This window comes from Puma concolor, chromosome A1 (assembly GCF_028749965.1).
Source record: "Puma concolor isolate L17-30 chromosome A1, mPumCon1.1.hap2, whole genome shotgun sequence".
Taxonomy (NCBI): Eukaryota; Metazoa; Chordata; class Mammalia; order Carnivora; family Felidae; genus Puma; species Puma concolor.
In genome coordinates this window covers 150853537-150859536 of record NC_141667.1, presented here as the reverse complement: position 1 = coordinate 150859536, position 6000 = coordinate 150853537, and the positions used below count along the sequence as shown (strand labels likewise).

The 6000-nt window shown below is 54.2% G+C and overlaps 1 protein-coding gene across 1 annotated transcript in view; it reads left to right on the top strand.

Moving 5' to 3' along the window:
- Window positions 1-1767: 1767 nt before the first annotated feature.
- The window catches only part of RASGEF1C (RasGEF domain family member 1C), an 88344-nt gene continuing 84111 nt past the window's right edge, over window positions 1768-6000 (top strand). Inside the window, exon 1 of the mRNA XM_086706496.1 lies at window positions 1768-1920. The gene's annotated coding sequence lies outside the window, so the exon portion shown is untranslated. The remainder of the gene's footprint in view (window positions 1921-6000) is intronic.

Genomic DNA, 6000 nt, shown 5'->3' with positions numbered 1-6000 from the left:
CACCCCACCCCTCACTCAGCGGGACAATCATGCATCAGTGACCCCCAGGCTTTTGCTCAAAGAGACGGGACAGGGTAGGGAGAGACTGCCCTGCTTCTCTGCAACTACAGTCAGTTAGAGGGTCCCTCATGGCTGCTCTGGCCCCTGCATGTCACAGGTGAGTGGGCCAGCTCTTACAAGTTCCCTCCTGCAACCTTCTCTTCCTAGACCCCCAGCATGCCTCTGGGTAACACACCTGAGGGCCAGGGGTGTGGGGTGGGAATTGGAGCAAACACACCAGCCTAAGGATTGGCCCCAGCACCTGCCGTCATCCCCAGCCTGCCTCTGTCTCCCCTTGCCTCTTCACCCCAGCCTGACCCTTGACATTGGTCTTGGGCATCAGCCTTACTGGGGTCAGCCTCTGGCCTGGTCTTGTCCCAAGGCCCTGTTGCCTCCCTGCCAGTCCAACCAAGCCACAACCCTAATACATGTGTGCACCCCAGGCAGGCACCTGCTCACTCACTCCAGGCCTCAGTTTCCCCAACTATGCAAGCCACAGGCTGGACTCTGTTGTTTTCACTTGTCCAGCATTCTGGAAACAGCCCTCAAGACATGCTTGGAGCAGACAGAGCCCTACTCCATCCATTCTCAGGGTTGACACAGACCTAAATTCACCCCAGCTCCAGGGAGGCAACACCCAGGCCTGTGATCCTCACTGTCCAGGTGTCTGGAAATAGCCTGAGCCAGGCTCCTCTGAGCCTGTGTGTGGCAGCCCGGGCTCTCACCAGAACTATCAGGCAGGTATGCTCTTTCTGAGGGTGTCAACCCAAGGCTGCTGAGGGCCATTCTGCTACAGCGGGTCTAGGAGATGAGAGAGGTAGATTCCTATTCATATTGTTTCAGCACCTGGATCTAGCTATTCCTGAAAGCAGCATGCCCTGGCTTTAAAAAAAAAAAAAATGCTTCATGAGCCAATAAATTATTTTTGCTTGAGCTGTTTGGGTTGGGTTTGCTGCCACATCTCATTGGTCAGGTTACAACTGATACAGAGGACTGCTGTCCTGACGTCTATGTTGGAATAAACCAGGAAGCTTTCAATGTCCAGGTGGAGCCAGTTGAGGAAGTTCACCAGATCCTCTTCAGGTTCTCTCCACCATTCTAAAAGTGAAATAGCACACCATTTTCTTTCTAGCACCCAGCGTCCTCAGAGTGGTGACCTACCCTCCCTGTCGGCCAGTTCTTGGGCCTGCCGTCCCTCTCCCACGGAGGGCAGTCGGGGGATTACATGCAGTCTTCCCCACCCCCTTGATGCCCACTCTGTGCCCACATGACTCAGGGACACAAACCACAGTTGAGTGGCCATGGAAGAAGGAGGAGAGGCCAGAGGAGTGGCCAGAGCCCAACAATGAGGAAAGGGGGTAAACCAAGGTCTTAGGGTACCAGAGCTTTGCCAGGTGAGGAAGTCAGTGAGGGGCAGTTCGGGTGCAGAGTCCAGCAGGAGCCACGCTCGGGGGAGCAGCGAATGATGCTCATAGTGGGTCTTGACCACAGGGGTGGGAGGTGAGCAGCAAAGGAGGGCCCTGAACGCAGGGCTAGACGCTCGGCCTTGACCCTGAGGCTTGGAGCAGAGGAGAGGCGCGTGGGCAGGGCGGCCCGCGGTACCGGAGGCCCCAAGAGAGGAGCTGCAAGGGCCCTGCTTGGCCAGGGCGCCCGCAGCCCCACCCCGCGGCCCGCGCGGCCCGCACTTCCTCGTGTGGCCGCGAGGGGGCGCCGCGCCGCGCTGCTCCGGGGCCGGCCGTGAGCGCACGGCGGGCTGCGCTTGGGAGCCGCGCTGACAGCGGGCGACGGGCAGCGCCCCGGGTCCGAGGCGCCGCGGCTCGCAGCGAGAGCGACGGGCGCTGCCCATGGGCCGGGCCCGGGGTCCTAGCGCGCCGGGAGCCGGTGAGTGGGGGCGCGGCCGGGCGGAACACGAGCGCTGCGGGCAAGGGCGCGGGGCTGCGGGCGCTGGGGAGGGGCTGCGGGCGGCGGCGGGGCGCGGGTGCCGAGGCGGGAGGTGCGGGGCGGCGAACGGGCGGGGACCGCGGGCGTCCGGGCCGCGGCGCGGGGACGCGCGGGCCTGACCCGGAGCACAGGTGCGCGCGCGGGTGACAGTGCGCGTGGCCGGCCGGTTGGCGGGCCCCGGAGACGCGGCGCGCGGGAGTGTGCGGCCGGAGCGGCGGGGGGGGGGGGGGGGGGGGCTACAGGGTGCGTGCGCCAGGGCGGCGGCGGGGAGACCACCGGCGGAGGGCACACCCCCCCGGCCGCCCGCGGGGCGAGAGACTGGCTCTGCTGCACGCCCCCCGCCACTCACTCGGGGTGAGCAGCCACCTCCTGCTGCCACCGGAGTGGCAGAAAAAGCCAGCCTGGACCCAAGGCCTCCACCCCGCGCCGGACCTCAGTTTCCCGGTCTATGAAATGGGAACAGCTGACCTGCCGGTTGCTTGTGAATGAGAGAAAGAGGGTATTGTCTCTGAAGCTGGGATCGGATTGAGGAAATGATCAATGCTACGATCAGAGAGCCTGCAGGGACAGTGGAGTCAGCTTGGGATTCTGAGTGGTGCCTCACACGGTGGCAGCGGACAGGGTCAGGGGACCCCTAGTCCACTCCTCTCTGTGTTCAGGTAGGGAAAGGCAGGCCTGGAGGGGAGGTGGTGAGGTGTGCTCCCAACCCTGTCCCATGCTCTGCTCTGTATAGGGGGCAGTGTGGAGAGAGCAGACTTGGCAGCTTGGGGTCGTGGTGGAGGGGCTCACCCCAGCCTCTTCCCTCCTGCCTCCTGGGCCCCTGAGGCAAATGACCTGCTGGGCTTCAGTAGTCCAAGAAGCACCCTGGGGAGGCTTACCTGCGGGCAACAGCTATGTCCTCATCTTACCATGGAAATAACTAAGGTTTAGGGAGGTGACAGGACTTATTCAAGGTCACAGGACTAAGAATTGACAAAGCTGCCTTTCCAACCACGGAAGCCAAACTCCAGCCGTTATGCCCAGCGACTGGGGTGAGGTTGTCCACTCCCTCACCCAGGGCATTCACTGAGCCCCTATTGTGTGCTGTCTGCTCCCAGCCCCAGTAAGTGCTTAGGGAAGCTGAACGAGTAATTGAAGACTGAGGTCATGGCCGAGGATACCTGCTAGGAAGAAAACAAAACAGAGTTATTGCAGAGAGAGAGACTGGGGTGGGGGCTGAGACTTAGCCTGGTAAGGGGAGGATCAGGAAGGGTCCCTGAGAAGTGACCACTAGCTGTGATACAGTTACAAGGTGGGAGCCCACTGAAAAGTTCTGAGGGAACAGCAGATGGGAGGCCCCTGAGGCAGACACAGGTGGTGGGTGGAAGGAGCTGGAACAGAGCTGTGAAGTTTGGGTTTTTCTCTGGGTGCGATGCACAGTCCCGGTGGGAGGGGGGAAGGGGAGAGGTACAGTTTGTGTACTGCAAGGATGCCCCCCCTACCCCAAGTGGGTAGAGAGGACTTGGGGCAGGATAGGGAGCAAGCAAGGAGGAGGCTGCTGGAGTCCACCAAGGATTTTTGAGGAGGAGCGAACCAACCCAATGTGGAGTCACCCTCACTCCAGTGGGACTGCAGCCACGTGGAGGCTTCCTCCCTCCTCACAGGGCAAGGAGGGCATGAGTATGGAGGGGCTTTCTGCAAGTGGTGCAGTTGCCAGCGGTAGTGGCCAGAGGAGCCTGGTTTGGGCTCAAGCAACTGCCCCACTCCTGGCATGTCCCCAGCGGGCCCCCGCTGCTCTCAGACCTCCCCGTGGAAGCAGGGCACCTGCCGGGAGTTCGCAAAGATAAGACAGGGTGCTGCTGGATACTTGGGCTGGGTGTTCAGGCTGGTCTCTCTGCGTCCTTTTGACATGTCCCCAGACGTCTTGGCGCGTTGTTCCAGCTCTCACTTGTATTTTGACCCAGACCTAGAGTCAGCCACTTCTCCAAGAAGCCTCCGTACCTCTGAGTCGGGGGGTGGGCTTCAGAAACTAGTATCTGGACTTTCAATGTGCTCAGAGTGCTTGGCGTCATTGTCTCTAGGCCTTCTCAGTGCACCGAGGCAAGAAATCAGGTTTTTGTTTTTTAACTAAAAATTTGTATTTTCATCTTCCTCCCACAGTAAGAACCTGGTTCTCCCCAAACATCAACATAGGTAATCATTTGCTTAGTCTTAGAATATATCCCAAAGAGTTTTAGAGTCACTACATCCAAACCACTGCTTACCAAAACCTACCAGGTCAAGTTCAGGATGTCTTTGGGTGTGTAGTCGGCCCTATGTGAGCGTGTTATCAGTTTGTTTATACCAATAGCTTCAGCTATTTCTGTTTGCATGAGATTTGGGTTTTTTTTTTCCTTTTTAGTGTTTATGATATAATTTTATTTTTTGAGTACGTAAAACATTTACATGGTTCAATGCCAAAATTTCAAAAAAAAAAAAAGCTATACCAAGAAGTCTCAATCCGGTCCCTGATTCTTCCTCCTTGTTCCTACACTGGATGTAACCACTTAAAACCACTTCTGGTTTATTCGTCCATTTATGCGTTATCACAAAATTAACATATCCATCTCTTTTGCACCTTGCTTTTTGCAATTAAAAATGTCTCCTTACCAGTTAATAGAGACTTTCCTCTTGGTTTTGTACAAGGACCTACTCTACGGAGTGGCTGTATCATACTTACTCAGCTTGTGCCCTGCAGAGGGACATTTGGTTTGTTCCAGGCCTCTGTTATTACAATCAGTAGGTTAAGGATAGCCTCACATACATGTTGTTTCCATTTGTGAAGGTGTATCTTTAATTCCTAGGAATAAATATGTATTTGTTTTGTTAGCTACTCCCAAATTCCCCTTTCCCCAGCAGTGAATGGCTGTGTCTGTTTCCCCTGCAACCTCTCTCAGAGCCAGGAAATAGTATTTCAGTGTGTTTTAATTTACCTTTCTATTATGAATGCAACTGGACATCTTTGTATACGATTTCAAGTCACTTAACTATCTTTTTCTGTCAATTGCCTGTCTATTTTGCCCGCTTCCTATTGGATTTTTGGTCCTTTTTCCCCCTTGGATTGAAGTTTGTTTAAATACATAGATTAGTGCTTTATCTATTATTATTATTTTTTTTGCAAGTGTTGCTCCCAGTTTTTTAAAAATTTTGTTTATGGCAGGTTTTGCCAGTAAAAGCTTTCTATTTTCACATAGTTGATTTAATTATTCTTTCATTGCATCTAGATTTTGAATCCTAGTTAGAAAGACTGTTCTTATATCTGATTGTATGGAATGTACCCATGTTGGGTTTTTTTTTTTAAGTTTTTTTATTTTGAGAGAGAGAGAGAGTGAGCAGGGGAGGGGCAGAGAGAGAGAGGGAGAGAGAATCCCACGTAGGCTCTGAGCTGTCAACACAAAGCCCCATGCGGGGCTTGAACTCGTGAACCCTGAGATCATGACCTGAGCTTAAATCAAGAGTTGGATGCTTAACTGACTGAGCCATCCAGGCGCCCCTACGTGTGTTTTCTAATGCTTGTTTGGTTCATGGATCCAATTGAATCTTCTTCCAAATGTCTGTCTCTCTATCCCAGCACTATGTATTGAAGAGGCTGTCTTTTCCCCAGTGATCTGAAATGCACCCGTGTCATATAATAAACACCCAAATGCATTGGACCTAATTCTGGGCTTTCCAGTCTGTCTCACTAGCTCTGTCTCTTCTTGTGCTGGTCCCCCCTGGTGGGCATTGTAAAGGCGTCATTATGTTGCGCGTGTGTGTGCAAACAGCAAGGAAGGGCTTCATCCACAATTGTTTCAATAGGAGGGAGAGGTTGAACTCAACTCCCATTACTGTGTTTGAATATCTGGTAGAGTTAGACCTCCTCTGTCTGCTTCCGTGTCAGGGCATCCTAGCTATTCCTGCGTGTGGCCACTATCTTTTGTTGGGATATCACATTTACAGATAAACTTCAGGGTAATTGACACCGTTATCAAGTTGAGCCATCTTATCCAAAACCAAGGAACA